Raw genomic sequence first — 12213 nt, 5'->3', positions numbered from 1 at the left:
GAAATGTCCTTCAAGACCAGAGTAGATACAAAATAGAGTTTAACCAAAAATATTCTGAAGACCAGAATACAGTACAATGTACATGTTACAATCTGTGTGGTACTGGCAGTGCTAACATCTGGGTTTCTAACAGAATCTGTGTTTCAGGTCCCTATGGAGACCCCAGACTCCCAGAGAGCAACTCTCACCCTGTGCCCAACGCCCCCACCCCCAGCAGACCCTGCGAGCTCCCTGCCCAGCGCCCCTACCCACAGCGGACCCTGTGAGCTCCCTGCCCAGCGCTCTCAGAGCTCCCAGGTCTGCCACTTTCTGTGGCTTGTCTTTGTTTCCCCAGAGCCTGCTCAGAGGCATCAATGCAGGCCTGCTTCCACTCCAGGGCCCCCTGTATGAAGAGCAATCAGTGTTGCTGGTGGAAGTGTATTAAAATAAAAAAAAAAAAGTCTGATTCCCTCAGGGCCAAGGGAATCAAACCCTTTAAACAGATCCAAATCCTCCTCAAGTCTGTTCAAACAAGGACGTGTTCTCAAGCCTGTGGAATGGCTGATGAGGGGGACCAGAACTATCGGGAGCAAGCAGATGGACCTTGTAGCAATCGAGTGAGTATCATACATGGGATTCGACTCTACTTAAAATAGAAAGATAAGTCCCAAGTCTACACAAGTCCTGATAAGACTTAATACACGATGGGCTCTTTTGTAAACAGGTCAAACTTCAGACTATATACAGAGAAATATTTTTCTATGGATTTACTGCTATATTTAAAATACCACATATCCAAACAGGATTTCTGATGCAACAGAGAGCTCTCTCCCCCAACCCCTACCCCACTGTGCTCTGGGAAGAGGTCCTCCCAAAGGACGGAAACTGCATCCACTCCTGCATCAAGGTGACAGCCCCTCAGTCCCATTTTGGAGTGAGTCGGCTGAGTACTTCATATCCCACTAGCAGCTGAGCCATAGAGAGAGTGTTATCCGAGAACCTGGACGAGGATCAGCCTACATGAATGTTACCTAGGGGTACACACCACCTGGACTTGGATCCGACACCAACACAAGGGCCTTGGTGATAAACAGACACTTTGGAAAATGTTAGAGACGAATTATCATTGACACCTTTTAGACTTTTTTTTTGGATACTTTACACTGAAGTGTAACCATCTTTTATAAATGCTATTCAATTATGAAAGACTTTTGGGATTATGTAAATCAAGACAAGTCAACCAGTGACACCTCTGTTAATAGAATAAGATTATCTGGGTTTTTCCTTCTTCAAAGGAGAAAGTAGCACAATTTAAACACGCTGGTCATTAAAAGAAGGCTCCTCCCTTAGCATGTAAAATCTGCAGCAACAAGCCTATTTCCATTTGCTTTTCCCAGATATTCTCTCCCCAAAAGGAACTACTTCATAATACAATTTTGCATTTTTAACTGTATGAATTAGGCATTCTTCATAAATAACAGCTATGTTCTATACACAGGAGTTCCTTTTTATTAGGGACACAGTAATGAACAATGAGCAATGTGTTCTATTATTCTTTGTCAAATCACAAAATGCTACATTAGAATAACTGTGCTGGTCAATGTAATATAGTAGATTAAATTCAACTTCTGTGGAAAAACCACTGTAAAACAGCATGATAAGAAGGCTATAAAAAATTTAATTTTACTCCAAACTCCATCACAAAAAAAATGGTGTGAAAAGTAATTTTGCATAATCAGTACACGCCATCTGGAACAATTAACTGATTTCTATAGAACTATGAGGATCAGTCATATCTGCTTATTAAAGATCAGAAATTATACAAGTAATAAATCCTTGAAAAAACTAAGCGTACTCCCGCCTGTCAACGCTATTTTAACTTCAAATACTGAAGAACGCCTGATAACGCTGAAAAGAAGAGATTAATATATGCAAATTACATCCAGCATTTAAAATCCCCACAACTGTCTCCGGTTTTCTGTCCCTTATTGCTGCCTTTATGTTTTATTCATACACCAACTCACCTGTCACTTCATAAGCTATAATATTATGGGGGTATTATTAAACAGCATAAAGCCGTGCTTTAATTGGAAAGCTTCATTGCATTTTCCAATTATTTGGAGTAAATTAAAAGCAGATGCACATAGTTTAATAAGGAGTCTAATATCAGTTCCGGGAAATCAAAATTCATTGTCATTACTATGCCGTGATAGTTTTGCAAACTGTACTCAATTTCAGAGGTTTTCAAAAGAAAATCTGTCTATGCAATCTGTTAATTGTCATTCGGTTAATAACTGTTTAAATATCCGAACTACATAGCAGCTTCCTATTAAAAAAAATTAAACTATGGAGTTTATGCAAGCAAACAAATACAGCATGCCACTCCTGGGCTGGGCTGGACTTTTCAGACTTGCCTGTTCACCCTAAAACAATAGGAAGGCTCAAGAAACCCACCCACACGGCAGCTCAGCCCCAGAGCTGGAGGACAAAGAACAGCAATTTTGTACTTCTGCAAGCACCAGAGGTTACAGTACCATAAGACAGCTCTCTGTGGAAGGGCAGAAGCCATGTTATAAATTGTGTTTTCAGAGGTCTGCTCTGCTCAGCAAAAAATTAGCTTCCAAAGTTTTAATTGGTCCATCTAAAATAAATTCTTTTAATGAGTAAATTAACTGATTCAGGACACAAACATGGAAAAAATTAAAGAAAGCAAATGTTGTGAGCAATTCGCTTTTAAAAAATTGACCCCAGAAGGGCCATTCCCTTACTAGTTCATGACCCATGAGTGGAGTGCCCCTTAGGCTCTGCAGGGGCCAGCCACTGTGCCCACAAGTGGATTGGACTGCCAGACAAAGGACTATATGCTGAGCCACTACGGATTTAAAGAACCAGACCTTAAAGGTTACTCTTCATAAGGAATCTTGCTCACAGATGTAGTTACAGCTCCACAGCTGCAAGTTGCATACATACACATACATGTAGCTAAAGCATTTACAAAGAAAAGTCATAGGTATACTCAAACTAGTACACGTAACCTTTTCACTTTTATACTAAGTGGCAGACTTTTTCAAATCCTATGTGTGTAAATTATAATAGGACAAGCAGTAATTGACTTTGAAACTCCACCCACTGCAAGGGCTACAATTAATCTGTTTTTAGCATAAGAACTGCTGCTCTGCAAAGTTCATAACTTGTAGGTTCTTTTTCCCAATCCAATTAAAACCTAAGAGTGTTCCTAAAAGGTGGCTGCACAGAATTTACTCTTCAGCTCCCGTTTCAAAGGGCGTATCTGCTAACATCCCAATCATCAAAGGGCAAGCCCCTCCAGACCAGAAAGGACCCCAAATGCCTGAACATGAGAGAGCCTCCTGGCAAAATAACCAGAAACTATGCTCAAAGATGAAGATAAAAGCAATTCTTGTGCAGTGATCCAAAAAACAGCATCTCTTTTTTTCCTCAAAATTACCTGTTTTAATAAAGTAGACATACTGTGCCAACTGAACCATTTAATTATCTGCAAAAATGATGAATCAAAACAATAGTTTGCAAAAATAAATGTCTAACCTCTGATTAAAATGTCTGTCCTCATTAAATCCAAAGAAAAGGTAAGATCTCTTTTTAGAAAATGTAGCCTGAAGAAACAAGCAGTCCCCCCGCATCTACAGCCGCACCCTTTACAGTGGCAGTGACCTGCCATGAGACGGGACATCTGAGGATGTTGTCTAATCTACTCTCTCCAACCCTGAGAAAAGACGGTATGCCCCTGTGGCCTTCGAGCCTCTGGGGGCCGCCGGCCTGGCAGCAAGTGAGCTCGGGGACAGGGGACTTCCAGATGATGCGCTCGGTGGGTGGTGTGATTCTGGAGCAAGGAAAGAAACTTTTTTTTTTTTTTGGCTAAAATAAGAGGTTCTGGGAGGGGAGTGGTTGGAAAGGAAGGAGCCAAGGCCAAAGAGAAAGAAAAAGAAAGGCAAAGAAGGAAAATCATTTAAAGGGTTGAGTGCCGATATGATCCCTTCTCAAACCAGAGCTGACTTGATGAAAAGGAACATGGAAAATTGAGGCTGATTTAAATGTTGAGAAGTTCTCTCTTTAAAATCATTTTACCCAGTAGCAAGCTAACATCTCCAGCAATTACACATTTCTGAACCAGAAGGGAGGGTTTGCCTTCTATTACGCCAAATTTTCCCTGAGCCATGCCAGGTCCCACCATTCATGAGCTCCCTCTGTCAGCTGCACCCTCTCCATCCCCGGCTGGACTTTTAGGTGAGGTCACACTGCAGGGTGAATGAGACCAGTGCTTTCTGGTATAATAGGCAGCAATTCCCTGGAATAACACTATTTACGGCAGTTATAGCAGCTCCGCTTCTGGAGTGCCCTCTTGGTACTAGGCACTGGGTATTTCATGTACATTATCTCTAATCCTCAAATTCAGAAGAGAAAATATAATTCAAAATTACAAAAAAAAAAAGAGACTGCAATGTTATATAAACTGCCTAAAGTAATGTAGCTGGAAACGGTGGATACAAAAGGGTGAACTGGTTCTAAGACCCAGGTCCTTTCAGAATCAATGAAACATCGAGTGTCATGGCACATCTCCTGTATGCCAGGCCCTGGGCTGGCCATTGGGCATCAGGCACACACCAGTGAAGGAGATGTCATCATCCCGCCCTCCAGAATGAACCCTGAGCTCCACATGATGACCAGAGATGGATCTCCTTTCTTATAACTTGGAAACCAAGCAAATGGCCAGAGTTTTACAAGAAGCATAAATAGCCAAGGGGTTTCCTGGCCAAAGAAGCTACATCTTGGGCCTACAAAAGGCACAACCACCTTTGGCAAAATAGGGGTGAGTGAGGGCCGTGTAATTCATGAGCCAAGGACCTTCTTACAGGAGTGAAACTGGCGTTTTGCTACGCAGGGCATATTTCAGGTAAACACACAGGCAATGGAACATAAAGATGGGTGCGTTTATTGCCTCTAGGTAGCAAGCGATTAAGGACTTCTAAGTGTGTCACCAGAAGCGATGCTTAGGGCCACCGAGGCAAGCTTTACTCTCTCATTCAAAATTATGGATGTTGCCTCGCCAGTGGATCATGAGATCATTCATGCTATAAAACAAGTCAGGTGTAAGAAACTGCTCTCTAACAAAGGATTTCAACCTTGGAGGAGAGTTCTGCATCATTCATTGTCTTACAGACAATTGTAAGACAAATCTGGGAAATCAAGAGCCTCATTCTCTGGGATAGGTGATAAATATATTCCATCCAAACTCCAGGCTGCAGGACTGAAGATTTTTTTTTAAACATAAATGCATTTAGGACTATCACTGGCCATTAATAAAAAGAGGGAAAAAGCCATTCAGTATTCAGGGCACAAACACCAACTGTGTGACAGTAGTTGGATTCAGGTACCCTGTCCAAACAAGACAGGTGGCTTCGTTGTTCTAAAAAAGATCAGAATTTCTTTTGTTCTAACGTCTGCAGTTAAATGCATTCGTTCTGACAAAAAAAGGGGGACCCTCATACTGTGTAAGAGCTGAAAGATAAATCTCATCACCAAAGCTTGTGCGACTGTTCAACTTCTCCCCAAGTTCTGGCACCGCCTGTGTCCATCCTTAGCAGACCATTGAGAGTTTACCCCAAACCGGAATCCAATGCCCTGCCATTATTGTCTTAACTCAGAGATGCTTGAGCCTGGCAATGCTGGCAGCTGGAGGACTCAAGGGGCTGGAAGCAGGCAGGAGTGGAAGCTGGGGCTGGGAACGACTGGGTCACAGGTGGGGGTTATTCTGGAGCACTCACAGGGAATACTCACAAGGAATGCTCACGGGCTGTACTGGCTCAGTAACCTTGGGCTTGGGTTTAGGAGAGGATGGCTCTTAGGAGGCCCAATCTAGAGAACAAAGCTTCCAAGCAGGAAAGGCAGGGCAGCACACAGGTGATTATCAGTTCAAACTAGAGCCCTGCCCATGGGCAGGGTACAGGGACTCACGGAACAGGAAAGCTAGAGTAGGGGAGAAGAACACTTGGGGGTCAGACCCAATAAGTGAAATGATGGGCTTGGGCTGCCCACCATCACTACAGGCTAAGAGAAGGCCACCACAAAGAGACATCCCAGTGCCCAGGGCTCCCCCAGACACAGGTTTATAGCAGCAAGGCCAGTGCAGCCCCCACTATGAAGGCAGAGGTTCTTTGAGGTACCTGGTGTATCCCCTTTCCTGGCTGGGAAAGGATCTGAGAAGGGGCTGGGAGGGCAGGGCTGTGGATACCAACAATCACAGCAACACATCAGTAGCACTTTCTGTGTCCCAGGCATGGTTCTAAGCTTCACCATAGGTCACCGCCACCCCCATTTTACAGGTAAGGAGACAAAGGCACAGAAGGGTTCAGTTCCTTGCCCAAGGTCATTTAAGTAAGGAGGCCTTGGGCTCCCCACCTTCACCGTTTTGCCCAGCAAGAGTGATGGGAGCCACACCCCCTATTCCTTTTGTCCTTTGGATCCGGCATTGCCATCAGCCAAGTGTCAAAGGCCTCACTTTAATGAGGTCCCAGAGATGGTTGTCCAGGGGCGCACGTGAGAGTTTAAACAGTGCTGAGGCCCAGTACACCAAGTTAGTCCTAGCACGATTCACTCCAGGTCTGTGTGCCATTTCCAACCTTCAATTTGATGAGGGGAGGGAAACGGTCACACGCAACCTGTACTAAAGAAGCATCCTCGGTACCGTGGTTTCGAGCTCAGTGTCTGCAGTCAAAGAGACCTGGGTCTGAATCTCAGCCCTGCCACGTACCACAGGTGTAACTTTGAGCTGATCACAAGCTCTCAAGACCTCAGTTTCCCCATCTGTAAAAGATTTTCTTGGTTAAGGATTTGTTGGGATTAAATAACATAATGCATGGCAAGTGCATATGATGCATCTTACACAGGGTGAGTAAGAGGAAGGCTGGTATTATTCAGTACATTCATTTAATTAATTCAATCCATTTTAATAAAGCAAAAACAACTAAATGTGATTCAATGAAAGAAGTTGCCTTCATCATTTTCCCCTCTCAGCTGAGAGTTTATTATTTTGAGAGAGACAGAGGTAGAGAAAGAAACAAAAGGCTAATTTGGTATAAGCTGCCTCTAGGCAGGAGTGTCTGGTCACCACACTACTTCATTCACTCCAGAGTAAGCCTCTGAAGAAGTGCTAAGAGCAGGTGAAGGGCTGGGCTCAAGAGGGTTCCCTTTGTTTTCAGCATTTCTCTGGCCAAGTCTACAATTATGCTGTCTCTAAGGAAGGGAATTATCAGGGGGAAACGGGGGCATATTTCTGCCGAAAAACTAGACAAAGAAGATAAACATACAGGGAGAAAGGTGTCAGAAAATTGGTTTTTCTGTGTTCATGTGTTTAGGAACGTTACAGTCAAGGCAGTGTTTGGACAGAATACCTGTGAAGTCCAGGGGCAGTAAATGCACATTTGCTGGCCACTGCGAGGCCTGGGTCATCTCAAGCTGCGGAACATACAAGCCTCCTTCCCACACAGCTTTAAGTCCTGGGAGGTGGGCATTACCACCTCCATCTTAGACACCAGACAATGCCTGGTGCACAGGAAGCGTCCCATAAGAATGAGCCGACCTATTGCTATGTTCAAATGATCGATATTGTTACTGCAATTGCTGATATGGAGAGATGTGGAATTTAGATCCAGAAAGGCTGGGTGCTCTGCTGGCCTCACTCGGCCAGTCGGTGGGAGGGACAGGGCCTGCACCCAGCTGTATGGGCTCCCACCTTGCTTCATCCAGCTGCCCTCGGCTGCCTGGACCACAGATTTAACCCTTTTCCAAGTTAAGAAGGGGATGTGGCCCATTAAACCAGTGCCGCCTAAGCTCTGCCATGCTTAAAAACCAAAAGAGAAGGAAAGCACAGTGGGAAGGTGGCCGCCTATTTAAGAGCACTGAAATATCTGTCACTTAGTAATATTTTTATTTTTCATGATGACTTAACTGGAAAAAGTCTTAACTTCTTCCTACCCATGGGGCACAGGAAAAGCAGAAATGAAAGCCTAGAGCAGAAATCAGCCCCGCAGGCACTTTTCCTCCAAAAAACCAAAGGTACATTGGAAGATTTTATAGAAGTTGCAGCCTCACGCTGCCAAGCACTTCTCTCCTTCCTGCCCCCAAGCCATCATTCTGTCACCTTCTTAAGAAAGGGATCGTGGGCTGCTTGCCATGGAAAATAGCCCACTTCTAAGTGGTGATGCGTGACAGAATGTCTCGGCTTCCAGGGGGTACTGAGCTGAGCCATGCCAGAGAGCCTTTTATTGCAAGTTTCTCTGGACTGAGGAAGAAATTTCCTCTGAGCACTCTGAGAAGTAATCTTATATATCAAAATTATATAAGGGAGCACACGGCTAAGAAGATGAAGACCGTGCTGGGCCCAAGCCAGCGTGTCCCATGTGATAATTCTCAACAAATCTTTGGGCTCTTTCTCCGATCACATCCCTGCAGGGGAGGTGAATAAGGAGAAAAGTGACATTCCTACACTGCTTCCTGGTTTATAAAATGTTCTTACATACCCTAGATCTTCACAACAATCCCGGAAGGAAATGGGCATTACTGCATTGTTTTAAAGGTATGAATACTAGCATTGCCCAAAGTAGCATTGTGCAGGGTCCTTGTACAGCTCTAGAGGATGCTAGTCACATATTTTGTGCAGTGCGCAACCTTGGCAACTTCTCACAGCAGCACTGTATGATGGCCAGTATGTGTCAGAGCCAAGACTCTGACCCTATGCTTCCAACCCCAAATGCCCTATCAGGTCAGCAGGCTTGCCTCAGGAGCACAGGACAGGGCAGCTCTCGGTGACTGATGAGTGAATGGAGTGAACAATCTTGCTCTTGTCTTTGCCTTTGTTTACCTACATCCTTCTCAATTAAAAAAAAAAAAACGCGGGGAGCCTCCATCCTCTCTAAATATGGTCTCTGCCCTCTCAAAGTGCTCACAGGTGAAAACTCTCCAACACCGAGTAGTATGGGGTAAACCAGGAGAGAGCATCAGCAGTGGGAGGGGAATCCGAAAAACCTGGTGGAAAGGCAGCTTGGGAGTGGCCTTCAGAGCCAGAGCCAGGGACAGAGAGAAGGTGGTGAAATCTGAGCTGCTGGAGTGGCGGGGCAAGCACAGCACAAGACAAACACAAGGAGGACACAGGGAGCGACCCAGGCTGGTGGGACACGGGTGGGGCTGGTTGTTGACAGCCCCAACACCAGGCAGGTGAGATCTGAGGTCTGAATGAATGCAGTCAGGCTGTGGTAGGGCACAAAGGTGTGATCTGAGGAGCAAGGGGCCCAAGGTGGTCTTTGGAGAGATGAGTCAGCTACCTGGGCAACTGGGCTGAGGCTAGAAAAGCCTGGTCAAGGAAGAGAGTCAAGTAAGGGCTGGGCACCAAAGCCTGATACCTGCCAGACCGCAGCCCAGAAGGCCTGGGCCCAGCCCCATAAGTGAGAATGCAGGTGTGCGAAGAGAGGACCCACGCTTAACACTCAGCTCCCGAGGACCTGCTGGGGAACTGATCCTGACCATGGATTTCATCTGGAGTAAGATGACCCAGAGCCCAGCTCAGGGTTCTCAGGATCTATCTCTCTGTGAAGTCCTGGAGGAGGCACTCGCACTGCAGGAAACCTCCAGGAGGCAGGAGTTCTCCAAGTGCCCTGTGTGTCTGCCTGCACACGCTGTTCATTAACTTCAGTGACACAGCCACCGTGGTGGATGTAGAAAAGCACATCCAATTAGCCAGGCCTACATGAATATTTGCACTCTTAAATCTTTTGCATTTCGAAAGGGTTAAAGCTTATTATTAGCATATAATTTACAGTCCTTTCTCCCAGGAAAGGAATAATGCACAGTAAATGCCACATTCATTTTAATAATACATGTTACAGTCTGTGCCCAACATCTGCACAAAGGTAAAGGAGACAGATTTTTTTGACATGTCCCACTCTGCCATCTAAACACAGGCTTTTTGTTTCTTAAGTGACGGAAGGTTTAATCAAGAAAGCAGGCAATTCATCAATCGAAACAAGGCAGTGTGCGTGCGCCTGACAGCACACACATGGTTGTGTACAGAGCAAACCTGGCCACCTGTCAGCCGCACCTTTTACATCAGGATATACAAATACACCATGCGATCAATTCCCCATCCGCTCCCATTCATTTCTTCTTTTTCTTATTCTATTTTTCTTTATACTTGATTTTGTTGTCAGTCAGGGCAAGAGGAGATGGATAGACAAGGGTTCTTATAGGGGATGATAAAAATGTATCTGTCTTTAAAATGACTTCTTTCCTCCTTGGTTCAAGCACAATTATTATAAATATCTTTTCACTTCATTCAGGAATTTTCTCATATGCTATTATCAGTGGCTGTGCCAAACTGATGTTCCTGTCTCAGATCTGGGGCAATCCTCCCATACGCTCACCCACCACCGCTTGAGCCAGTTGTCGGTGATTATGAAAATCCTCTGTGGAGTGAAGAACCTCAGGGAAGCCGGGGTCAGAAATGCAATGCCACCCCGAGCCACGAGAACATATCCACTGAAGACAAAGGCCACAGGGACCCCTGTGAAAGCAGAGGCTAACACCACTCAGGGGCTTGCACCAGAAGACAGTGGCTCTTTCCCTCCTTGGTGGTTATCAGGAACACACTCACTCAGCCCACACACTCACCCGAGCACAGGGACACACACTCACCCGAGCACAGGGAAAAGGAGAACCACAGGCACACAGCACACCCAGAATGTGGATGCAAATTCTGCGGCATCAAACCATGCCAAGCAGTTGTGTTAGCACACCTGACACAGGAGAGAACAGCACTTCTCAAGCACCCTATTGTTTGAGTCTTTTACCCTTCATTTTCCCAACCCTGCAGTGCTTCCTGATCATTAAAGTATTAAGTTTATTTTCAATTTTCCGGGTGAGTTTTTTTTTTTTTCCTAATTGAGAGACAGAAATCATGTAATCACTGCAAATGAAAGGAAAATATGTTTGGAATTGTTTGGTATGCTGTAGATGAGTTTTTAAATGATCACACTGTAAGATACACATTTTTTTCATCATAAGATGAAAAGCTGGTGGCAGAAATTTTATCCAGTTGGATGAAATATATAAATCATGAATTTCATAATACTGATAATTAAATGTCCATCTTCCAATTTAAATGAGGACTAGATTAAAACTGCATGGAGAAGGCTGATATTCAGAAATCATTAATTATTTTTAATTGCTTCATGCTTTCCTACTCCAATGTCAGAGCTACATGGCTCACCCACGGTTCTGAGTTACAGATAAAATCCTCCTTCTCTCTGTACAAGGGGTCATGATCCAAACTGATGAGATGATGGACACTGACTTGACCACACCGACATCTTTCCTGGTGTCAAACATCCTGAAAGGGGGGCTGGTTTTTAAAAAGCAAACAGCTGTGGAGGGCAATAAGCTGGCTTTTCCAGCAATCAAAAAGAAAACCAAAAAAAAAAAAAAAAAAAGCTGAAGGCAGAGTGGCCAATACACCCAAGTCTGCCAGGACAGATTCAGGTTACGGCTTCTGTCCTGGGACAATTGTGTGCCCCCTTCACTTTTATAGTCAGCCTAATGCTGATGGATAAATGAAGATGTCAGTGAGCCAACCTGTCTAGGTCCTAAAGAGGAAAGCAATCCTAGCCCCGCAGCTCACCGCACTGTGTGGCTTTGCGGAGTTTCTGCACTGTGGCTCACCCTGCATTCATGGGGTGTTTGAGATTTTTTGGTCTTATTATATGCCAGTTTTAATAGGTGTTTGCTTAATTTTACTATGTCAATTTTTTTTCAAAAGAGAAAAATAAGCTTTCTATGGTTAAAAACTGTGCACTTGGAGATAGAAATCAGATTATAACAACAAACACAACTAAAGAATAGGATGGTATAGTTTCCCATCCCACGGTCCCGTTTGTTAAGCAAAACCTGCTGGAAGACAAAAAACCCTCCTAGGTTAGAAAAGCCACACTGTGCTCTCCTTGGTGGCCCCTCTCCTTACAGGAAGCCTCTGGTGCAGCTGTGAGTAGCAGGTTTGGGCAGGGGGTCGGGGAAGATCTGTCTTTCCTGACATTCCCCGAGGTCTCCAGCCCCATAAGGTGCGTGATGCCCACCACAAGAACATTTCTTAAGAAACATCTCACTCAACTTTCAGACATTTTAAGTTCATTTCAAACAAGTAGGTGTCCCCCC

The 12213-nt window shown here is 44.7% G+C and overlaps 1 protein-coding gene across 3 annotated transcripts in view; it reads right to left on the bottom strand.

Annotated features, from left to right (window-relative positions):
• The window catches only part of MVB12B (multivesicular body subunit 12B), a 179347-nt gene that overhangs the window by 66524 nt on the left and 100610 nt on the right, over positions 1-12213 (bottom strand). The gene's annotated exons all lie outside the window — the stretch shown is intronic.

This window comes from Pongo abelii, chromosome 13, assembly GCF_028885655.2.
Source record: "Pongo abelii isolate AG06213 chromosome 13, NHGRI_mPonAbe1-v2.0_pri, whole genome shotgun sequence".
Lineage (NCBI taxonomy): Eukaryota > Metazoa > Chordata > Mammalia > Primates > Hominidae > Pongo > Pongo abelii.
This window is presented reverse-complemented; position numbering and strand designations above follow the sequence as displayed.